The following is a 24,413-nucleotide window of genomic DNA, read 5'->3' on the forward strand; positions in this document are numbered from 1 at the left end:
CCCTTTGGCAAGTTCGCGACCCACGATCGCCCCTTTCAGGGCGCCAGGCCCCCCTGCACCGCCGTGGCCAGAAGAGGAGTTGCTCCCTGGGCTGCCACCTCCACCCGTGGCCGCCAGAGGGCGCCCACAACCTATGGCACCGCCCTGGTTAGAGGGAGAGCTACTTCCTGGGTTGCCTTCTGCGCCCCCATCTGGGGAGGGAGGAGGACGTTCCTTCCAGCAGAGGGTATGGTCGCGGCTTCCCTTTGAGTGTTCCAGTCTCCATGCATTCCCGGTACAAGTAGGAGGCAGGGGAGGAGGAGGATATTATGAGCCCTTAGAAATTAAACAACTTAAAGCTATCAAGGACGCAGTTTCAGCTTATGGGCCCAATGCGCCATTTACCATGGCGCTTTTAGAGGCATTGGCAGGTCTGTGTGATCTCTTCACCTCAACAATCTATTGGTGTTAACCCGAGAGGACTGCGCCCCAATCATATTTGGCAAACACACATCCCAGAACTCGGAAAAATATGTACATGTTTTGGTTGACACCGCTTCTCAGGTTATGTTTGCTTCGGCAGAACCTGGAGAAAGGGCCACCCATGCTATTAATCATTGTCTTGCAGCCTGGGCTGCTTGGGGAAAGCCCAATATACTAAACATGGCATTCCTTACAACCCCCAAGGACAAGGCATCTTTGAGCGATCCCATCGGACACTCAAGGGTGTCTTACAAAAACAAAAGGAGGGAATAGGCCATGGCCTAACGCCCAAAGGAAGAATATCATTGGCACTCTTTACCATAAATTTTTTAAACCTTAATCACAATAATCATTCCCCTGCCATGGAGCACAATAACCCGTCCCCGGCCGACAAAGGGCTGGTGAGATGGAAAGATGTCCTTACAGGACAATGGATGGGCCCGGATCCAGTGGTTAGTTGGACCCGAGGTGCGGTTTGTGTTTTCCCACAGGAACCAGGCCGCGAACCGCTGTGGGTCCCGGAAAGATTGACGCGAGCAGTAAACTCCCCACCAGTTCCTGATAAAGCACAGGAGGATAAGCCCGTGGACACAAGTCAACTCGACCCTTCTGGGACCGATGCTCAGCGCCCGAGACCATCTACAAACTAAAATGTCTGGTTTGGAGCCTTTTCTATTCTGTGGGTTCCTATTAATCACCCCTGTTCGCACAAATTTGACCAACACTGTTAAAAATATGACAGCTTGGCTGCAAGACACCTACCTACCTAAGTTTCACAATTTGTCCCTCATAGTCAGTCAGGAACTTGACAATATGGACGGTATCCAACTAGGTCCAGTCAGGTTCGATTTATCAACTTTAGGCAGTGTTATAGCCAGTTTGTGGGAACGCGTCACCTCCTGGTTCTCCTGGCCCAACCTGACTACTTGGATCCTGATTGCCGTGGCCATCCTAGTGGGGCTTGTGGTTATTAAATGCTTGTTAGATCGCCTCATACAAACTCAGCAGCAGGTTAAGATCACAGCCATGGCAGCCATGCAAATGGCAGCAGGTGGCCCATCAGGCCAGCAGGCCGCCGCATATCTCCTTCACATTGCAGAACATCAGCTATAAGAGCTGAGTGGGCAAGCCAATGACGGGTAAGACGGGAAAAGCCCTCCCGGTCAACCTAAGACAGGCTCCACTCAGATATACATGGCCTATAAGGCCAGGGGTCCCTCCCGGAGTCAAATTATTGGCATTGAGATGCGAGACCAAGGGTACTGCAGTGCCATCCGCCCCAAAGGTTGGGGGGAAGGCAGGAATGAATGTCTATATGCATCCAGGTTCGGTTCACAAAAGCCTGGCCCTGCGAAAAAATGAACCACTCACCTTGAGCATGGTCCTGGCGCAAGGATATGCACAAAACAGGGTGATGCACAGCAGGGTATAGACCTCTACATTCTCTCATGCCTTGGCCTACAAGGTAGGCCCACTCCTAGGTGTCTAACAGCAACAAGGTCATAGACACCTTGGAGGGACCCACAGACCATCCTATTTTAATAAATAAAAAAGGGGGAGATGTGGGAAGCCGCCTATGATGGCGCCCATTTCCTGCTTCCGGGTTCTTCCCGGCCTGAACAAGCCCGCCAAATTGTCATATCTGCCCAGTTACCCGTGACGCTAGCCTATCAGCTTGTTAGGCGCGCTTCTCTGTGATTGGATACTGCTTCCCCTTATAAGAGGTTGTTCCTGCCCCCAACGGCGGAAGAGGAACCAACGTTGAGGGTGGCGGACCTTGTTAGGTCCGGTTCGCTGTACGCAATAAAGTTTGAGAGCTGATCCTGCTCGAGTTTGGCCTCCTGTCTCCTGCGGCTCCGGTCAGGGATGGGAATCTTACTCTTTTACCCTCAAGATATCTAAGTTTATTTTCTCATTTCTGTAAATATAAGTTTACCTTCTTCGTTTTTAAGAGTAACATATTCTTCACTATGTAATGCACCATAATTCAGCTAAATCTCAGGCAGTAGATATTCATGTTACTTTCAATGATTTGCCTTTTTAAAAACACACAACAAGCACCCACCCTCCTGAATGCTCATGTACATATGGATTCTGAAACTAGCATATTTATAGAAGTTAGCAACTTCCAATAGCCAAGTAGAACTGTGAGATGAGAAGGGTTGGTACCTTTTGACTGGTATTGCCAATTTGCTTTCCAAAATGTTAGTATCAATTTATGCTTCCAAAGGCTGTATATAAGAACATAAATAACTAGTTCTTATAAACAAATTTTTATAGACTATTTCATCAGGAGGCCATATAAGAACTGCTTAAGTGCCTTGATCTCAGTCCAATTGACAGGTAAATAATCTTAGCTCTTTGATTTCCAAATTGTGTGACCTGTTTCTGTATCTCTGAAACGATGATAATAATGGTAGTCTTTGTATTCGTTATCCATTGCTGTGTAACAAATTATTCTAAAATGTAGTAACTAAATATGCACACATTTATTATGTCATAGCTTCTGTGGGTTAGGAATTTATTAGTTTAGTGAGTGTTTTGGTTTATGGTCTCTCACAAGGATGCAATCAAAGTGCCAACCAGGGATACAGTCACCTCAAGAGGTTACTACAGGAGAAAGATCCTCTTTCTAGTTCACTTGAATGGCTGTTGGCTGAAGGCCTTGATTCCTTGCCTCATGGGCATCCCCAGGGAGCAACAACATGGCAACTGCTTTCCCTCAGAGTAAGTGAGCAGGAGGGGGCATCCACAATGGAAGCCACTCTCTTTTTGTAATTTAGTCTTTTTGTTTTAGACAAAGTCTTGCTCTGTAGCCCAGGCTGGCCTCAAACTCATGCTGATCCTCCTACCTCGGCCTCTTGAGTGCTGGGGTTACAGGCATGCACCACCATACATGGCTGTAACCTAGTCTTGAAAGTGACACGCTATCACTGTGCCATATTCTGCTTGCTGGAGGAAGTCAGCAAATCCAGCCCACACTTAAGGCTATTGTCCGAGGATGTGAATATCAGCAGGCACAGGTCACTGGGATCATTTCAAAGGCTGCCTACATTGCTGCTCCTGGAAGCGTTATGTTAAAGTGAGTTCTTACAGTAAAATAATACATGGTGTCTAACTTTAAAAATCACTCATGAAAGGTTTATTATTAGTCATAATAGTTATTGTTGTTATCATCATCTTCATTGTCATTTGTTATGTTCATTTTCTTATTAACTCAGTATCACATTAAGAACCAAAGAAGGCATTTAAAATAAAGGTACTATTTGCACTGTATAGGAGGCACTTTCTACCAGAAGATAGAAACCTGCCCAAATGAGGTAATATAGGAAAGTTTAAGAGAGAAATTACTTCCAAAGGTGCTTAGGAGAAGGAGCTAGGGATGAAGCCATACTCCAGAACCAGATCAGCAGGGTAGCAGTGGTCACTACCCACAAGGTGTGAGAGGAGCAATTAATTAGGGCTTGGACAGGGGATCCATGAGGGGCTTCTGGGAGGAGTTGTGAATTTTTTTTTTGAGGCAACTCACTGTGTAGTTCACACTGGTTTTGAACTTTCTATGAAACCCAGGTTGGCCTCAAACTTGCAGCAAGTTCCTAGCTTAGCCTCCTGAGTGCTGGGATTATCGATGTGCACTAATACTCCCAGTGAGGAGTTGTGACCTTTAGCAGAAGAATAATGCTAGACCATGGTGACCTGCAGGGTAAGGGTTGAACAGGGTAGAGAATGGCGACCATGGGCTGGATGAGTGGATGGCAAATGTCACAGCCATGGGACTGCTATGTGACACCATGTTTGTTCAAATAAAGGGGAAATGAAAGACAGTTAATCTGTACTTTCTAATATAGGGCTGGGTTGGGTGGGGCATCAGGAAACATACTTTCAGAGGCCTCAGTCTAGCCCTAGGTTCATGATACCGCTAAGGGAGCTTGCATTTGGTCCAGAGAAGAAGAATTAGATTTAAACTCAAAGCTGGCAGACTGGTCCAATGGAGGTGCCTAAAGGAGCTCATGTGAGCTGCAAGTTTGATTTTAACCAGGAGATGTAATGGCACAAATGGCACTCATTCTTCTGTGTCTTTTGATTTTATAGCCTACTCAGGAAGGTACCTGAAGAAGACCTCGGGGCCTATCAAAGCTACAAGGTTTCCCAAGCGTGTTCTCCACCTATTACAGAGATCTGGGAGCTGTACTCTGGGGAGAGAAGGCAGTGTGGCTGCGGGGCCAGGAGAAATGGGAGTTTAATACAACGACCAAGAAAGAGGGTGAGCCTAGTACACTCAAGGAGGGGTCTCTACTGCAACAGGCAGTTCTCATGACAATCTAAGCTGGAGTTTTATTTTGTTCCTGCTGGGGATCTAGCTCACTAAGTCACATACTCAGCCCTTTTTTCTTTTTTATCTTTTCTCTGTCTTTCTTTCTTTTTTTGCTTGCTTGTTGTTTTTGTTTTGTCAGACAGGGTCTCATCATGTAGTTCAGACTAGCCTTGGACTTACCATGTAGGCCTAGGCCGGCCTCAAACTTCCATTCAATCCCGCTGCGTCTGCCTCTAAGTGCTGGGATTATGGTCATGTGCCCCAAGCCCAGGTTCTATTTTGAGACAAACTTTGCTAAATTGCCCAGGTTAATCTCAATTCATAATCTGCCTGCCTCTGCCTTCTGAGTAAGTAGAATTATAGATATGTACCATGAGTTCTGGCTTCCCTGTTTTTGAATAATTACTTCTGTACTTTGAACCTGTAAAAGTGTAGGTCATTGCAAAGCTCAGGGAAGGTTGAATTTGTTTACATTATTTATTTATTATGGCAATTGATATTTTAAAAAATTTTTTTGTCTTTTTCATTTTTATCAGTACCAGGGATTGAACTCAGGACCTCACACTTGCAAGGCAGGTGCTTATGCCGCTGAGCTAAATCCCCAGCCCCAGCAATTGATATTTTTTAAAATGCTTTGTGAAGATGCTATTAAAATATGACTGATCTGAAGACTACTCTTTAACAGATGAAGAAGGCACTTGCTAAAATACCCCAGGAGCATTTTGAAGAGTAAGGGTAATTAGAATGATACAGGATAAAGGAGTCCTTGTAGGAAAACTTGACTAGCACTGATTTCAATGAACTCAGCCTCAGGAAGGCCCATGACAAGAATATTAACAAGGTCCTTCCTGGTGGATGTTGCAGAGATTAAAAAAAGAATTAAACCCATAAATAAAGAAATGCCGGGGCTGGGGATTTAGCTCAGCGGCATAAGCACCTGCCTTGCAGGCAGGCAGTCGTGAGTTCGATCCCCGGGACCGATAAAAAGAGAAAAAGAAAAAAAAAAATTGAAAAAATTGAAAAAAAAAGAAAAGAAATGCCAGGCAGACTTTTTTAAAAATCGCACATTTCAGTGTAAATATATGCGCGGGCCTAGCAGTCCTTTCACTCTGTTTTTGCCGAGTTAACACTCAGAGGACAGAATGCCCTTTGTCCTGATTCTTCCTTGCGTTAATTTATTTCTCTCATTTTCAGTGATTTTTACAGCTTCACCAGATCAGGGAGATTGTTCGGGGTTCTTTTTTAAAATGGTCAGTCAGATGTGACCTGCAGAGAAACAGGAGGCGCTCAGGAAAACAGAGTTTATTATACTCATACTTCCTGGAGACGGGAGGGCCTGCCTACCACACAGGGACAGGTGGGAACCAGGAGGGCATCCAAAGGCAAGAGGGTGAGGGGAGGGGAGGGGAGAGCTAGGCCAGAGCAATGAGAGTTTCAGCAGGACAGGCTTGGTCAGGGCAGGATGGACAGTTTAGGGTTGATCAGTCTGCATGATTGAAAAGGACTTAAACTATAGAGATGGCACCCGGCCCTGGGATGACTCAGGCAGAGGGAACTGCCTCCCCGATGAAGGGGGCAGATAGATAAGTTAACACATCAGAAGCCTGGACTGAGTGTGTGCTCATAATGGAAGCTCGCCTAGCATTTCAGGCCCCGGGGTCCAGCGCCCCTAACCCCTGTGTCAACCAGACCCATGTTGAGTCTTTAAAATATTTCTATTTCTGAATTATTAATTTTAATTGTATGAGTCATTATTAGAGCAATGAGTATTTAACAGGAAAAAAATCACAAGAATAAGGTATTGAGGTTTTAATATTTATTCTTTATTTAAAAAATCAAAATTTTCAATATCAATTGTTTTTTGGTGTACAGCATCTAAAAAAGAACATCAGAAATAAGTTCCTGTATGAACAATGAAAATACCAATAGCACTCTGCAAAAAAAAACCCTGTAATTATCACACTAAGGCAGTCTGCACACAGGACAACAGCACATTCCATACACATGCCTCGCTTACACTGACAGCACATTTTGTGTTTCCCTGACTTTCTGTAGGAGATATTTTTTGCTGAGTGTTTAAAACCAAGTTAAAACAAGACCTATGTTAAAATTGACTTCTGGCTGTCTATCAAGGTCAGGCAAACCTCTTCGGCATCACTCATGGAGCCGTGTACAGAGACTCTCAGCTCCTCTATGTCAGCTGCCAAGATGGGTCATGGTCTTACTTGACAGACTTTTTCCCTTGGTGACCCTCCTTTGGCACACTGTACATATTTGTTGATCTCTGTCTTCTGGGGTCCATTAGACTCCCTGCTTAGGAGATTGAGTAACTCACCAGAGTTGGAGAATCCTGTAGAAAATGTTCTCTTATGTCCTGGATCTCTGCTGACCTTGAAGGGCAAGGGCCAAAATATTGGCTGTTCGCTTAGCCTGGTTGTCTTTCTCATTCTGGTCTCTAAGCTTTATTGTTAAACACCCAGAAGAGAAGATAAGTTGTATCAGTTTTGGTTAGCAGATGTAAAGCATAAGTGTAAATTATTTTAGCAATTTTCCTCTGTTAAAGGCAAATGGCTGTTGTAAGCTTTATAATTTAACCTCTTAGAGGAAAGAACATTTTAAATCAACGGTTTAAAGTTAACTTTTGGTGACTTGGAGAAAAACTGAGATTTTAAGAGTCTGAAGAGAAAGATCTCAGATTCTCACTGAGCTAGGAGAGGTCTGACAGAGAGGGAGGAACAGGAGGACAGAGGGGTAAGTAAGTCTGGACTGGGCACGTGGCAGAGTGGTGGGTGGGAGCTGGGAGAGCGTATGACTGAAGGTTACAGGAGCAGTGGGAGGTGCCCTGAGCCATGTGACAGGGTCCTGCAGTGCCAGGATCAGCAGTGGGTCTTCAGAAAGTGGTCCTGAGTAGGCTCAGGCTGGGCATGGTCAAATCACTCGTGGAGCCAGGCAGCCATAGTATGCTGGCCCCAGGGAGGGGAGGGGCAGCGCAGTGCAGGCTAGGGGTGGTGGTGGTGCCATGGCCTGGGATGCCGTGGCAGGTACAGCCAGGGACATGGAGTGCTGCACGACAGGGTGGAGCAAGGAGGCTGTCACGATTTGTGTCTAACTGTCCCCCCAAAGCCTCACGCACTTTTAGATGGGGCTTTTTGGAGATAGCTGAATCTAGAGTTTGTGGTTGATTCATGGTTCAGTGCTGGATCAAAACTGGGTGATTGCTGGATCAGTCCAATGATTGGCTTGGCACTGACCTAATTCCAGTAGACTGGAAGTAATATAAGAGGTGGAAAGAAGCTTGTCTCCTCTCCTTTCTCTTTTTGCTTTTGTTGCTTTTGCTGTCTTCCACCCCCAGTGAACTGCCCTTCTGCCATGTGCCACTCTGCCCTGGAGCCAACTGATTACGGACTGAAACCTCTACAAGCTGGGAGCTAAATTAAGCTTTGAGTGTCAGGTGTTTTGTCTTGGCAACAAGAAAAGTAACTAAGACAGAGGCCTACTATGTAAGCACACATTTTTCTTATCTGGGCTGGGCTCAGAGGCGCTGGGCTCAGGAGCAAACATAGACTGCAGGCTGTGTGCCCAGGCGCTGTGATCCCACTGTGCATATGAGCATCAGTTGGATCTTAACTTCCATGGTGGCACAGATACATGCTATGCCATGTTGCCAGAGCTGTGAGGGTGGCAAATAGGCTCTGGGTGGGGAAGGCTGGGCTTGCCGGGCACAGACGTTTGGCCCTGGGGTCACACAGCCTGGGACCCCTGGCCTGGGACCAGCGCATAGGCAGGACAGCTGGCACACAGTGGCTCCTGGCATGGCCCCTGGGGGCATGTCTGAAGGCTAATGTGGGTGGATAGAAAAGAAAGAAAGATCAGAGAGGAGTCCAAATGGGAGTGAGGCAGAGGGGGAACCAATGGAAGGGAAAGGAGGAGAAAAATTAGAGTTTCTGATTTATTGGTAGAAATAGAAAAGTCCAGACCTATAGCTCAATCCTTGATGGAGGCTTAAGGAAGGGCTCTAACAGCATCATTTCAGGTCACTGTGAGACAGAGGATACCCTGACAATCACCAAAAGAGTTGCTTTCACCTTCATGGAGGAGTACAGGTGTAAAGGTAGAGACGTGGAGATTGTCTGCTGACTACCTTTCCAGGATTTAAGAGCTAGCTTCCCCTGAGGGCCTTTGGGTATCCGCCGGGGAACTGCCCCAGTCATGACCCCTCAGTTCACTAGTTCCACGCAATCAAAGGTTTTCATTGGTCAATGGTGCCAATGGGGATTCACCAGCGGGTACTAGAGAAATCCATCCCCTGTTCTGAGAGTGGCAGCTTCCCTAAAGGCAGTTACTAGCTGGTGGAGTAACCACTGTTTAGTTTTAGTGTTCTCTAAGGGACAGACAAAAGCCTGAGCTGAATATAGACAAGATTTTATAAAAAGACCCATTTTACAGAATTTTATCAAAATCCACTGGTTGGCACTTTAACATTATTTCTTCTTAGCGCTGGCTAAAATAATTAAAAACCATAGCAATCACAAGTCAAACAATTCAAGCGAGTCTAAATGTAACATATATAAAACAGGATACAAGACCTTGTCCACAAGAGTAAAACATCCCTTAAAGAAACACAAAGTGATTTACAAAAGGTGCAAGTGATGGCAAACAAAAGGACAATTATGATTACCTAATATGATTAGCAATCAAGAAATCAAAACAAACTCTCATCTCCAATAATTATTTGTTATTTTGCAAAATGGAAAAAGTGAAAGTATTGCGCTCTGGTCACTGAGATCAGTTGTCCAGCAGGAAGCTTGGTCATGCCATGTTATGGAAAAAGATCGGCCATTTGGCTTTCAGATTCGGACAGACAGAGAGGCTTGAGATTCTGCAGGAGGCAAGCTAGGAGGGATGATTCCCCACCGGCACACAGAGACCCAAAGCCGTAAACCTGAGAGACTGAGCAAGACAAATGCTTTTGTGGTTGGTCAGACACTAAAGAGAAGCCATCTTCAAGAGGGTGCGTCTCCAGACCAGTGCTGGAGTTTAAAAACCATGAAAAGCACATTGAGTCTCTCTCTGATTTTATGGGGGGAAAGTAAAAGGCAGGCAGGGAGAAAGAGGGAGAGAGAGAGAAACAGACAGAGAGAGAGATAGAGAGAGAGAGAGAAACAGAGACAGAGAGAGAGAGACAGACAGAGACAGACAGAGAGAACGAGAGAGAGACAGGGACAGAGAGAGACAGACAGAGCCAGAGAGACAGAGACAGAGAGAGAGAGAGAGAGAGACGGACAGACAGACAGAGACAGACAGCGAGAGATTGAGTTGAGGTTGGTGGTCCTACCTGATCTGAAACACTCAGTGAGATCTGGCATGGCAGAAGTGGCAGGCATACTAAAGACCAAGGTCTGAGGATGCTGCCAGGTGATCTCAGCTGGGCTGGAGGTTCAACAGAGCTTAAAGCCCCCCTGAGAGAGCTTATCTCCCTCCCAGGTTTCTGCTCCAGATGTAAAGAACAGCATTGCAAAGGGCTCATTTATTATCTCTGGATGCAGGCAGAAGGAGAGCAAAAAACCATATATATATATGGCTTGAAAGAAGGCAAAGGACATTAGGCAGGAATATCTTAATGAACATCAATGGTCAAAGTTCTCTAGATGTTTCATGCCTCAGTCTGCAAAGTCCTTGAGGCATCTGGATGTTTGGAAATCTTTAAGTTTAGTCCATGTTCCATCTTATCTCTTTAGTGACATCCTGTGTTTCCTGAGGGCAGGCACCAGGGCTGAGTTTAGAACAAATGCCCCTGCTGGTAGACAGGCTGTGTATTAGGAGAGTCATATCCAAATTGAGACTTACAACCTCTGTTTTGTTTTCCTGTTGTCATAGTAGGTCTTTATGATGCTGTGCTTGCCTATTCACCGGTCAGCTCACCATTGTGCTCCACATTTTTTTCATAGCTCCCTAGGAAGAAGCATTTTGGTTTTCTCAGCTGGAAATAATCTGTTATGAGCTCCAGTCTCAAGCCTCTAAGAACATTTCTCCATGATATTTTACACTTATTATTTTCTTTGTAAACTATCAAACAATTTATACCACACAAGTGACATCGTAGACTCCCAAGATCTGGCCATGGAGGGACTCAGGCGGCTTATTCACCCGCCCTCTTGGTAGGCACCTGCAGCGTGGGCCTGGAGGAGAACCATTACCTGTGAGCCTACTGCCACGCGGGCTGAAAATCAAGCACCCTTCCCCCGCCTGCACCCTCTCCCCTTAGCTACGGGGGATAGATGTCTCAGCATCTCTTGGGAGGATGACCATATGCAGTATAGCAAATATGGGGGATTTCCTTCTATCTTCTGTTTGAAGGCAAAGGTTGCTTTCACTGTTATGTTTCTTTTGCTCTATTCAGTACTCTCAACTGGTTTTATAATGTACTATTTTTGGTTTGATTTTACTATACCTAATTGACTGGACAACTATTGTGAAATTGAGATATACCATAATACATATTACTACTATCCCGGTGTCTTACTGTGAAATCCTGTACCAATTTCACTGCATTGTCTCGATTCGCTTTGTTCTGTCTTGTGCTGTTGCATTTTTACTACTTTCAAAAAAAAAAAAAAAAGAAAAAGAAAAGAAAAAAACAAGCGACATCGTAGTTGTTACCTAACTCATCCAAAACATCTATTCCACTTTCACTTTTGTTGCTGAAAGTTCCCATCTCAGGTTTCCCTTTTGTTGAGCTTTCCTTATCAATATTTCCATCATGGTGCAATGTTGACATCAGCAGTACAAGTTTGGTTGTTTTTTTGTTTTTGTTTTTGCCATATAGGAGGCTATTGTATCTTTCTGAAATCTAAAGATTGTACTATGTTTTGAAATTGCAACATTTCATTTGGAATTTCTGCCTTGTTCCTGTGTACAGTTCCTGTGTTGGTCAACTTGTACTCCATTAGCAAATGTAACATCTATTGGAAACTGATAAACCCATTGTTAAATGTCACATTCCAAGTAGTTTTGGGAAATAAGAGCAACAAGTCTGTTCACAGCATCATTCAGTTTATTACTACACGAATAAGGATCTGATGGCTGAGTTTCAGGATAAATGCCTACATTGAAAACATCTACAAGGGTAGATTGTGCCATATTTGGGCTCATTGCTTTTCCGTAAGTCTTTTACATTCTTGCGATCACCATAAGAAATGCAGGCTAAGTACAGCAGGCCCCTGCCCCCAAGAATGCTTTCAGTTTAGCTAGTGAGCTGTCATAATAAATACACTTTTGGAATGTGGCTACTGGTGCATATAGAACATTTTACTTGCAATTCAGCCTTTGTGTATTTCATAGCATATTGTAACATTTCATCTGTTACAGTTTCCAATCTTGAATGGTAGTGCTGGCTTCTGTCCAATACTTTTCACCCCTGCCGGGCCTTTCTTAGGTTTTCAGACCTAGTTCTAACATTCCATTTTGTTGCTTCACCATTTCTCAACATTTTGACTAATCAAATTATGTATTCACACTGCAATTTTTTTCATCATCTGATTGAAGGAGATCTGGATACCCTGTGTTTGTATCAGTCAATTCTTGTTTCATTTCACTGTCACTGGCCAACATCAAAGTCATCACCATCATCCTCATCACCCACCCACACCACTCTTCTACTATCAAAGCATGTGTTTTACCATCACGGATTATCTTCAGCATCCATGCTTGAGTAATCTGATGATTCACTTTTGACCTCCTCCAAAACTTGCAAATCTGGTTTTTCATTTATCATTGTACTGGACTGGGGTACTATCAGAAAAATCGAAATCTTTTATTTTTTTAACAAATCCTGGAGTGGTATGGGTCTATTGGACCCTTTATGATGCTCAAATAAACATATGCAAAGCCCGTTAGGGCCTAAGGGTGGGTCCAAATCCCATTCTGATACTTTTTCACATGTGCACACTGCTTGCTGTTTATCATACAAAGTAGATGAACACGTAGATTGCTTCTTGTGTCCCCCAGGGAAAGGTACAGAGATGCACAGCTGGCTACTTTTACAGTAAAGTACAAATTTACAGTAGAAAATTAAGGGATGGGCCCACAGAACTCAGTCTTATGTTCCAAAGGTTAGGAGAGGAGAAGGGAGAGGGAGATAAGTAAATGGAGAAGGAGAAAAAGAGTGTGTGTGTATGGAGAGAGAGAGACAGAGAGACAGAGAGACAGAGAGACAGAGACAGAGACAGAGACAGAGAGACAGAGACAGAGAGATAGAGAGAGAGAGAGAACTATACTTATCAAATGTCTATTCCTGACTGAGCTCTTGGCTATGTCTAAGAATTGGCTTGGTCCAGAAGAGGCAGACTCTTCTTGGTCAGAAAGGTTTATAAGAGGCCAAAAGAGAGTAATGAGGAATACAGTGTAGAGATGGAAAGAAGAATGAATGGAGATTGTCCTAGGAAAGCAACTAAGAAAGAAGAAAGGATACATTTAGGCCTTAAACTCTGGAATCAAAATGAAGGGTCAGGACTGGCTTCTGGGTGCTATCTGCTCCCCTCCCCTCTTTCCCGATGAGGAAACTGAGGCCCCTGGGTGGGTGCACTGCTGCTCATCCACATTCCCAGCCACTCAGGAATATGGAGCAAGTGGATCGCTTGAGACCAGGAGATTGGAGCCGGGCTGGGGAACTTAGAAAGACTGAGTCTCAAAAAGAAACTGAGGACCAAAAGGAGTGAACTACTCCTTTCAAAATGGCTTCAGCCAAACATGGAATGTATTGAAATGGCTCGTGTAAATCAAGAGTCCAGAGGAAATGTCCAGTGGAGCCAGATGCACTTCAGGATTTGGTGGCCTCAGCATGCAGATTCTGAATGAGTTCCAGTGGGCGCCACTCTTCCCCCTGTGTGACTGCAGCACCTCAGGTTTGTCCTGTGAGAAATCTCCATGGAAAGACCATACATCCATTCCAGGCCCCAGACAGGCCAGGAGTAGGGTATGCAGGTCAGGCCAGGCCTGATCTCCTGCCCCTGGAGCTCGACAGAGTACCAGCCCACTCCAAACATACACTGAGGTGGAATACAGGAGGCCCCAGAGAATGCTGGAGATACTGTTTCCATGAGAAATGACGTTTTACCCAACAACATGGAGATGAACAATGAATGGCTGAACTGGCCTCCCCTCATCGTGACATCTTTGGCAGAACCATGGCAAGGCCGTGAAACTGTTTATCCAGAGTCACTCAGACAAAGTGCATTCACGCCAAGGTCTCCAAAGTAAGATGCTTGCTTCCCATGGTGATTGTCTTAGTCACTTTCTTATTATTGAGACCCAGTACCCTACACTCATAGTTTAGAGGAAGTGGGTTTATTTTGGTTCATGGTTTTGGGAGTTTCAGTCCATAGACGGCAAATTCACACACAGAAATGGCACGATGGAAAAGCCTGCTGTAGAAGAAAGCTGCCAGCAAACAGAGAGAGAGGGTAAGAGCCTGGGAAGGAGATAGTCTTTCAGGTCACGCCCTAGTGACCAGACTCTACTTCTGGAGCATCCCATGATCCAGTTGTTGTCCAAACACCCCCCTTTGAGCACATGAAAGTTTTGCTCAAAACAATGCTTTGGAGTGAAGAAAATGTTGTCATGTCTTTTAAAATCTAAAACATAATGAAAACTTTACTAACATTTAACAGATTGATATAGGCATGTTTTGTTTTGTTTTGTTTTGTTTTTGCTTAGGACTAAGTTAGTCCAATCCACATTACTGGTTGTACAAGAAGAGCCACAGAGGTTGGTACCCACATTCTTTCCCTGGATATTCTGACATATGGCTGTGCACATGGTCTTTATAGATTAAATCCAATGGGGTTGATTTTAAAAATTATCTTCAAACATATTCATTTCTTTTTTTTGGTATGATCTTGCACTTGCCAGCCAGACGCTTACCCCATAAACTAACTCCCTAGCCGTACTAACTAAATTTCAAACAAGACATTGTGACTTCCTGTGGGTGGGATTGAAAACAAGTCTTGCGATTTTTCCTAAACTTGCTCAATGCCACTCTTCCTCACCTAAGTCAGGAAACATTGTGCAGCCTCTTCTATTATGCAGGCCACACAGTTCAAAAGCCAAAGGTGATGTCATACGTGGGCCGCCACTGGTTGGGGGAGGGGGTCAGTCAGACCCAAGCCTTTCCTGTGAGTCAGCACCTTTTGTGAAACGCAGAGGGGAAGGAACAAGGATTAACCAAGAAGCAAGCCTTCCCTGCAAAACAACACAATGCATGGGCCACTGCCAGCAGGGGGACAGCCAGACCTCAGCCCCTTCCGGTATGCAGGCTGGCAAACAAGAAGAACCAACCCTCCCATCCCCGTAAGTGACCAGCTGATTTGAAGAAACACAGGCTGCAATGATAGCTATTGGGGTGAAATACAGCTTGGGATTTCACTGACCTTGCAGGTCTAAGGCCCGTTGTCTGATCATCTATTCAGAGGATAGTGGTAGGCAGCACACTGCCGCAGCATTTAGGGGGATCTCCTTCTGAATGTGGTAGCCATTGTTAATTTCATGTTATCTTGCTTTGAAGTTCTGTGTCATTTTCAGTGTTTTGTTGGGTTGGGTTTTGTTTTGTTTGATTTCATTATATCCAATGGCACGAACAGCTATTTCAAAGACAGCAAGATATATTGTGGTAGCCACTTTGGATTTACTGTTATCTTGTTTTGAAGTCCTTTATTGCATTCATTGTTTTGTTTTTATTGGTTTTATTCTGTTTCGTTCTGTTTGATTTTGACTATGTCTGAACGTATCTGCAGTTATTTTGAAGACAAGAGGCATTGTAACTATTGTTGATTTTGTATTTTTTTGAAGTCCTGTATCTCTTATACTGGTTTGTTTTGATTGGTTTCATTCTGTTTTATTTTCCTTGGTTTTATCCTCTTTAAAATAAAGAAAAGTCAATAGTAAACTTAGAGCTGGACCATCAAATCCCTTTACAACAAACTGCTTCATAGTGAAGCAGTGAAAAGATCATCAAGGATTGGGGTTGGGGAATGAATAGATGGAATATAGAATTTTTAGGAAAATATACAACTATTCTGGGCAATAAAGTAGTGTAATGGTTTATGATACTATAATGGTAAGTGCATTGATTATTGTCAATAGTCATAGAATGTACAACCCAAAGAGTGAGCTCTAATGTAAAGTATGGATTTTAGTTAATAATAATGTGTATCAAGATTGGCTCATCAACTGTAACAAGAGTAGCCCACCAATATGCGGTATTATTAATAGGAGGAATTTGTGAGTAGGTACAGAAATGCATAAGCTATCTCTGTGCTTACTGTCCAATATTATTTCTGTAAACTTAAAACTGCCTCCCAAAGTAAAGTCCTGCAGTGTTTTTTTATTTGTTTGCTTTTATTTTATTTGTAATATTGGGGATTGAGTCCAAGGTCTTCACATTGAGTTATATCTTTTTTGAGGTAGGCTTTTGCTAATTTGTAAAAGTTGCCCAGGCTGGGCTTAAACTTGCAATCTTCCTGCCTCAGCATCCAGAGCTGTGATTACAGGAATGCATCATCATGTCTGAATTTTTTGTATGTGTTTGTTTGTGTGTGTGTTTAAGACAGGGTCTCACTATGTAGGCCAGGATGTCCTCAAGTACGTGATCCTCCTCCCTCACATTCTCAATTACTGGGATTACAGGTATGGGCCAAAATGTCTGGCTAATAAAGTCTATCTTTGTTTTGGTACCAGGCACCGAACTCACAACCTTGTGCTTACCAGGCAAGCACTTGAGCCACTGAGCTAAATCCCCAGGCCAATAAAATCTATCTTTTAAAAATTATTCAATCATAACCCTCTGAGGAAGAATATTTTCATTTCTTTTATACAAGAAGAAACATTTTATACCATTGAAACATTTAAAAATATTGTTTATTTTTAACTAATTTGTTATAATTTGTATTTTCACATATATTTAGCAATGTATAAAATGATTATTACAGTTATACATGATTATACAGTAAATGTGACTCAGTATTTCTTTGGTCAGCTTTCCTGTTGCTGGGACAAAATACACATACACAAAAAATTTAAATTAAATGATTTGTTTGGCTCCTGGTTGCAGAAGTTTCAGTCAGCTCCAAAGCAAAACAAGTTACATAAACCAAGGTACAATGGCACACAGTAAACATTCAATTCCAAAAGGGAGGAATAAGGGGGATAGAATAGAACTGGACCAAAGCAGAACCAAAACTAGGTGGGGCAAACATGAAGTCTTATAGTTCTATGTCTGACATTTGGGGATATAGTGCATGGTGTGAGCTCCAGAAAACTGGGCAACCCCACCCCTAGGGGCCTTGTTGTTTACAAACCATATGGCTTCTCTCTTGGGATGACTCTACTGACTGCCCATGTCTTTCTTCAGCATATTTTCCATGTTCTTGGCATCTATAACCTCCCCTAAAGCTTCAGTTTCATTCCCACAACTTTATATATATATCCCCTCCCAGGGCCTCCTTAACTGGCCTCCCAAAGGGTTTAAGATCTGGATAGAAACCTCTATGGTCCCACAGTTCTTGCATTCTGCATACCTGGAATCAGAATCATGTGGATTATGCCAAGGTCTGCTGCCAGCTCAAGCAATAGCCAGGTCACCTTGACAATGGCTACGGCAGCCTTTGGTGCTTGAATGGCTAAGGACAGTGACATGAATCCTAGGGACTTCATTTCTCTAGCAGACACCCAGGTGCTTTCTTCTCAAATGAAAGGTTTCCATTTTTACACACTTGAACCTGCCATTGTTGAGGTCTTCCTAATTCCTGAGATGACCTCAAAGTATTTTTCCTCTTGCCCTGGTGTAAGTACTTGATTTCTTTTCAGTGGTACAAAACTCTCCAACAATTACAGTTTCTTTGGCTCCATCAGAATATACATACTTCCTTCTGGCAAAAATTTATATATTTAAATTATTTGTGCTCTGCTTTTTTGCTCTCAATTCTCACCATATATTTGACTAAAACCAGTGCACATGCTGCCTTGAAATTCCACCAAGAGCTCAGTAAGTCTGCAACTTTTCAATTCAGTCTTCTGCAAAGCTCAGGACATGGATATATGTAGCATGTTCTTAACAAATGCGTAATATGCATGTCCTCTAGTCCAACTCCCAGCAGAATTCTTGTTTCTGATTGAAACCTCATGAGCTTGACCTTTGCAGTCCACATTCCTATCAGCATTCTGGACATCTAAGCTTTGACCAGAATCACCCATCAAGCTCTACTTACAACATTCTGTGGCCTCTCTAGCCTGTCTCTCCAAAATGTTTCAAACTCCTCCCACAAACCAGTTCCAAGGACTTCTGAATAACATGGTTAGGTAAAGTTCCCACTTATTTGATAACAACTTTCTGTGTTGGCCACTTCTCCCATTGCTGGGACAAAATGCTTGACAGACATCTTTTTTTTTTCTACTATAACTATCTTAACTAATATATATATTAATATACACACATATAAATGCATATATATAGTTTCAGCTTCTCACACTAGTAAGACATTATGATTTTATACATGCATGTCTGATTTACTTCACTTATGAATATGGTCTCAAGTCTAATATACATTGTAAAGGAGAACATAGGTTACTTGGTTCATGGTTTTATTGAACCCAAGCTCAACTGGCTCCAAATCAGAAACATCATGGTAGAAGGGTATGCTGGAACAAAGGATCAGAGCACTGGGAAAGAACTCTGCAAGAGCTGGCTCACCTCTGCCAACTGGTCTCCACCTCCTGATAGCACATTCAGCTGTTAACATCAATGGCTTAATCCACTGAGCAGTATAGGACCCTCATGGTCCTCCTCTCCCTGAGAGTCTCTAAATCCAGTCAAGTTGACTGGTAAGATTAACTGGTACAAATACCAACCCAGGAAGATGAATCTTTAAAAAGTCTTGGTACTAAGCATATCCAAAATGTGTGGTGTGCACTGCCCTAATGTTTTCCTATGGAGGAAGTAAATTTTGCAGGGATTGGTGATGAGCTGCTTGGAAGGTGGTGCTGGAAGATGCATTGCTAAGGCTGTAGCAGCACCAGCCAGGTGGCACTGAGTGAGAGACTCTTGCAGAGCAGCAGTCACAATTTGGGACGAGGGGCTTGGCTTCTGTGGACAATGTGGACATTGGGACATTTTGTGATCTGAACAAATGACAGGCAGGTCAGGGGAACAAATGTGCAGCCCTATTTCACTCTTGCTAGAAGGGAAGAGCAGACTGGCCTAAAGGAGCTACTAGTAAATGAGGTGAGGAATGGTAAGGTTTCATATGGGTAGTGTTGTCAGCAAGCTCATTCTGGCAGCACAGTGGCACCTGTTGTACCTGCATTCCCTTGGCCTTGTGTTAAGGTCACCAGAGTGATAAGACCCCAAGGACTAAACTGGGGAGAAGCATTCAGAGAGCTGGTGAGGAAGGAAGCAGACGTCCTGGCTTCTTCTGAGATGGCTTCTTGGTGCATATAGCAGTATTTCTGCGCCTTTGGGTATCAGGAAGCTTTTTCTCTCCACAGTGTCATGCGGAGCACCAAGATATGTGCACATGGAGAAGAAAGTGAGCTGCCACTGGAAGGACACTGAAGGCTGAGGGTGGGAGCCCAGATGTCCTTATGTCTGGTTTTCCATCATGGATCCTGTGACATGGCCTGGGAACCATGGAGAAACTAGTGCGAGCTTCTTGATACGGGATTTGGAGCCTTCCTTGACATCACCTTGGCTTTTATAGCTTCTTGTCTTTGGCCATTCCCTCCTTTTCTTTTATGATGCAAAGTATAGAATGGCTTTCCCTCCTGAAGCTGTCCTCTCACACTCAGCTCCTGCCATCCCTCCTGCTCCGGATGCCTTTCTTCTGGGTGCCTCTAGCCCAGGCTTTGGAATTCACCTGTGACTTTGTCTCTGATAAATCCTCCCAGCTCTCCTGGAGTTCTTGATCTGCCCACCTCTGCACAATGCCTCTCTCTACTGGAGCTCTTTCTGTATCTCTTTCCCTCACAAGGCTGTGAATTCCTCAAGAGCAAGACTGTTGGTGATCTCTGAGTCTTCCATCCTGGGTCACAGTACCTGGTTTAATTGATGTTATTGATGAAGCATTATCAGACATCTGCTCCATAGACAGGGAATCTTTCCTGAAAAGTTAAGTTTGAAGAATGTTGAGAACAGTGTGCAATAAAGAAGGCAAATATACAGTGCCAGAGAGGATTGGCAAAGAGAGGAGCTGAGAATTAAAGGACTTGGGACAAGAAAACAATTGGCTTTGTTTATTTTGACATAGAGTCACTGAAAGTCCAAATCAGGTCTTGGACTTAGTAGGATGCACTGCTGTTGGATGCACTAGTGAGCAGTAATGAGAAGGTTTTCCTCCTGAATCTTGCACACACACACACACACACACACACACACACACACACACACACGCACACACACACATTGCTGTGGTGGAGGATCTTCCAGGAGTCAAGCTGCAAGTCTTAGGGCTCCAATCAGCACAGTGGACTTTGGAAAAAGGATCTGCTGTACTAGGAAAGTTAGTTCCTGAGGACAGTGATGGATTGGTTAAGGACTCTGCCAGCTATGACTGAAACTACCAGCTCGGGAAGAAACTTCTTACTGGAATTGTTTGGCAATGGTTAGGGAGGGGCAATGGAACAGGTTTTGTATGATGAAAACCAGATGGATTTCAGGCATCGCTTTAAAATGCTGGACAATCTCTCCACTGTGTTGTTCTCCACGTAGAAAATGAGCTGGTAATGCACTCACTTCCCTGCATCACTGCCACAGAGCAAATGGGACCAGAGCAGACTCTGGCTGATTTTGTGACCTTGAGCAATTTCTTTAATGTCTTTGACCTCCAGTTTCTTGTATGTAAAATGGGGGCAATACTCATATCTTTCCTCAATAACCCAAGACGTAGACCATCTGTATAAAGTCCTTAGTGCAGTGCCTGGTAGTCAGCACTGAATATACACGTTTGCTAAAATCATTACTGATATCACACTGAGCCATTTGGGAAAGCTTAACTGAAAACAAGCAAGGCAGATAAACTTACCAAAAAGCAACATAACACAAAGCCTGCCCCTCTACAGCATCGACCTCCTATGGGAGATTTCAGAAATGCAGTTTTGGGCCAGACCCCAACCCACTGAGTGCATACCTGCAGTTAACAGGATTCCTGGGGTGGTCATGTGCCCAAGTGACCTGATGCTACATGATGGTGACTCTAGGGAATAATAATATGCTGGTCTTGGGGTGTCACTCAGGGGTAGAGCACTTACCCAGCACCACAAACAAAATACTTGAGAGCTCTGACATAGTGGATTTTAAGTGCTCTCAACACACACATACACACACAAAAAAAGAGAAGTGCATGAGGCAATAAGCCTGTAAAATAGTTTAAGTTACCTTTGCACAAGGTATACCTGTATGAAGATATCATTCATGTGGTACATCATAAATGTATACAATTTCTACATGTCAACTAAAACTTAAGTGCTGACAAGCACAGGCATATCTACCACTTACTAATGGTGTCACTTGGGGCAAATTGCTTACCACGCTATGCTTATTTTGTCACTTCTACAGCCTTACCGCAGAGAGCAGAGAGCGGTGGGTGGCCGTGGTTAGGTGGTTAAATGCCTTAACTATGCAAAGCATCTGAGCTAGGAAACGCTCTGTGGTATTCATGCCTGTGCTCTCCGGCCCCAGTCGTGGGGCCCTGCAGCCACCGCTGAGCTCCCAGAGCAAGATATGGCTGTGTGACCCAGATGTTCTGAGCCTCAGCTTCCCTTCTGTTAAAATCAAAGCTGTTTCATTGTTGCCATTCTCATGGTTTCTTTTCAGAGCCTGGTGATGCCACAAGACCATGCCTGTATAAAGCACGAGTGCGGCTGGGTTTTGTCTGTGAGGCTGGCAGAGAACTTCCTCTCTGTCAGTAAAATTGGAAGGACGTATCCTATTGCTCGGAGAATGCTCTTGTGCCTTGAAAGCAAGCACAGTTTTTATTTCAAGCCCAGAAAATACTGTTTCTGGTAAAGTAGGATGAGCCACTGCAGAAGGTGGGGTACCAGCCCCACCATTTCCCTTCTTAGAAAGGCAGCATCTTCAACAGGAAAGACCTTACAGCCTGGCATAGGAGCGCACACCTGTAATTCCACCACTTGGGAGGCTGAGGCAGAAGGATTGCCATGAATTTGAGGCCAGCCTGTGCTACACAATAAGTTCAAGACCAGCCTGAATTACAGAGTAAGGTTCTGTCTCAAAACAAAACATAAAACAACTCCACAAAAAAAAAAAAGAAAAGATCCCAGAAGTTGGGTATGTGAACGTTGCCCTGCTAGTAGCTGCTTACCTTCCTGTGTAATACTGGGCTAATTATTTATTTCTCCTGAACTCGTGTCCTTGTTTACCGCATGAGGATGATAGAGACTTCCTTGCATATGGTTATTGTGGAAATTAAAACGTAACCAGCTTTAGAAATAACTAAACAAGACACTTGAGAGAGCAAACAGCAGCATTATGAGCAATGGCAGTAGAGGTACACGCAGTCTTCCTAACCCCTAGATCGTAAGATTGGATTTAGTGGGTTCATCTCTTAGTTTTCTGCTGTAAGTTTGTACTTTGGTGTAATAGTAGCCAGCTGTGCATCCCAGTACCTTCCTATGAGGGATTCAGGAAGCAATCTGTGTGTTTACACATTTGGTATGATGAACAGCAAGGAGTATGCACTTGTGCAAATGTCAAAATGGAACTTGGGCCTACTGTTTTGCCCCAGGCTGGTTTCACTGTGTTTGCCTAAGCATCGCAGAGGGTTCAGTAGACCCACACCACTCCAGGATTTGTTATAAAATTTCTTTTCTTCTGATTTTTCTGATAGTAGCCCAGTTCAGTACAATGGTAAATGAAAAACCAGATTTGCAAGTTTTGGAAGAGGTCAAAAGTGAATCATCAGATTACTCAGGCATGGATGATGAAGATGATCTGTGATAGTAAAACATAAGCTTTGATAAACAGAAGAAACCTAAAATAGCAAAAGCAATTTTGGGCAACAAAGGCAAGATGGGATTCATCTCACTTCCTGACCTGAAGCTATACTACAAAGCCACAGTAATAAAATCAGCATGGTACTGGCAAAGAAATAGACCTGAGGATCAATGGAACAGATTAGAAGATTCAAACACTACTACAAAGACACTCAGCCACCTTATGTTTGACATGTTGACTGGGAAAAACATAGCCTTTTTAACAAATGGTGTTGGAAAAATTGGCTTTCCACATGCCAAAGACTGAAAATAGACCCATGCTTATCACCATGCCATCACTAAAATCAAAATGGATCAAGTATCTAAACATTAAAACAGAAACACTAAATCTACTGGAGGATGAGGTAGGTAGAAATCTTGAAGACATAGGGGTAGGCAAAAAATTCATGAATAAAATGCAAACTGCATGGGAAATACTTCAAAGAATCAACAACTGCACTTCAAAAGAAATTACCAACAAAGTGAAAAGAAAACCCACAGGATGGCAAAGAATTTTAGCCAACAATCCCTTAGACAAAGGACTTATATCCAGAACATATAAAGAACTGAAAAACCGGGGCTGGGGATCTAGCTCAGCAGCATAAGCACCTGCCTTGCAAGCCTGTGGTCATGAGTTCGATCCCTGGTACCAGTAAAAATACAAAAAAAAAAAAAAAAAAAAAAAAAAGAACTGAAAAACCTCAAACCCTCCAAATTCAAAGACCCTCTCCAAAAATGGGTATCGGGGAATGAATATACAGTTCTCAGATGAAGATATACAAATGGAAAATAAATTCACGAAAAAATGTTCCCCATCACTGGCCATTCAAGAAATGCAAATTAAAACATCATTGAGATTTCATCTCACCCCAGAGAGAGTGGCTGCCATCAAGAAAACAATTGATAACAAATGCTGTTGAGGATGCAGGGAAAAAGGAACCCTTCTCCACTGTTGGTGGGAGCGTAGACTGGTGCAACCACTGTGGAAATCAATATGGAGATTCCTCAAAAAACAAGGATTGGAAATTCCATTCAATCTAACTATTCTCCCACTGGGTATTTTCCCAGAAAAATTGAAAAGGTCTTGTCTCAGAGATATATGTTCACCCATGTTCATAGCAGCACAATTTGTGATAGCTAAATCTTGGAAACAACCAAAATGTTCATCAACTGCAGAGTGGATGAAAAAAAGTGGTATTTTTATACAATAGAATACTATTCAGCTATAATAAAGGAAGATCTTGAGGCTTTTATAGGTAAATGGGGGCAACTTGAAAATATCCTCATTAGTGAAATAAACAAGACACACATTAATAAATATCACATTGTCTCTTAGTGTAAAAAATAATAAAAACTGACAGAATAAGGGGATCCAAAAAGCACAATAGATACTGTGAAAGCAAAACGCAAGGAAAGTGCTCTAAACAGTATAACGGTATATGTAATGTGTAAGATAGAGGACCATGTTACTGAATCTATGTTGGAACACTGAACAGAAGGATTTGTACTGTCAATGTCTGAGTCTCTAGCCACTATTTATGCTTTGATTTTGTGACTTTGGCAACCTTTTAAAGACAACAATGAGTAATGTATCAAC

Source organism: Cavia porcellus, unplaced genomic scaffold (assembly GCF_034190915.1).
Source record: "Cavia porcellus strain 051 isolate PalLab524CR breed Dunkin Hartley unplaced genomic scaffold, mCavPor4.1 scaffold_12, whole genome shotgun sequence".
NCBI lineage: Eukaryota > Metazoa > Chordata > Mammalia > Rodentia > Caviidae > Cavia > Cavia porcellus.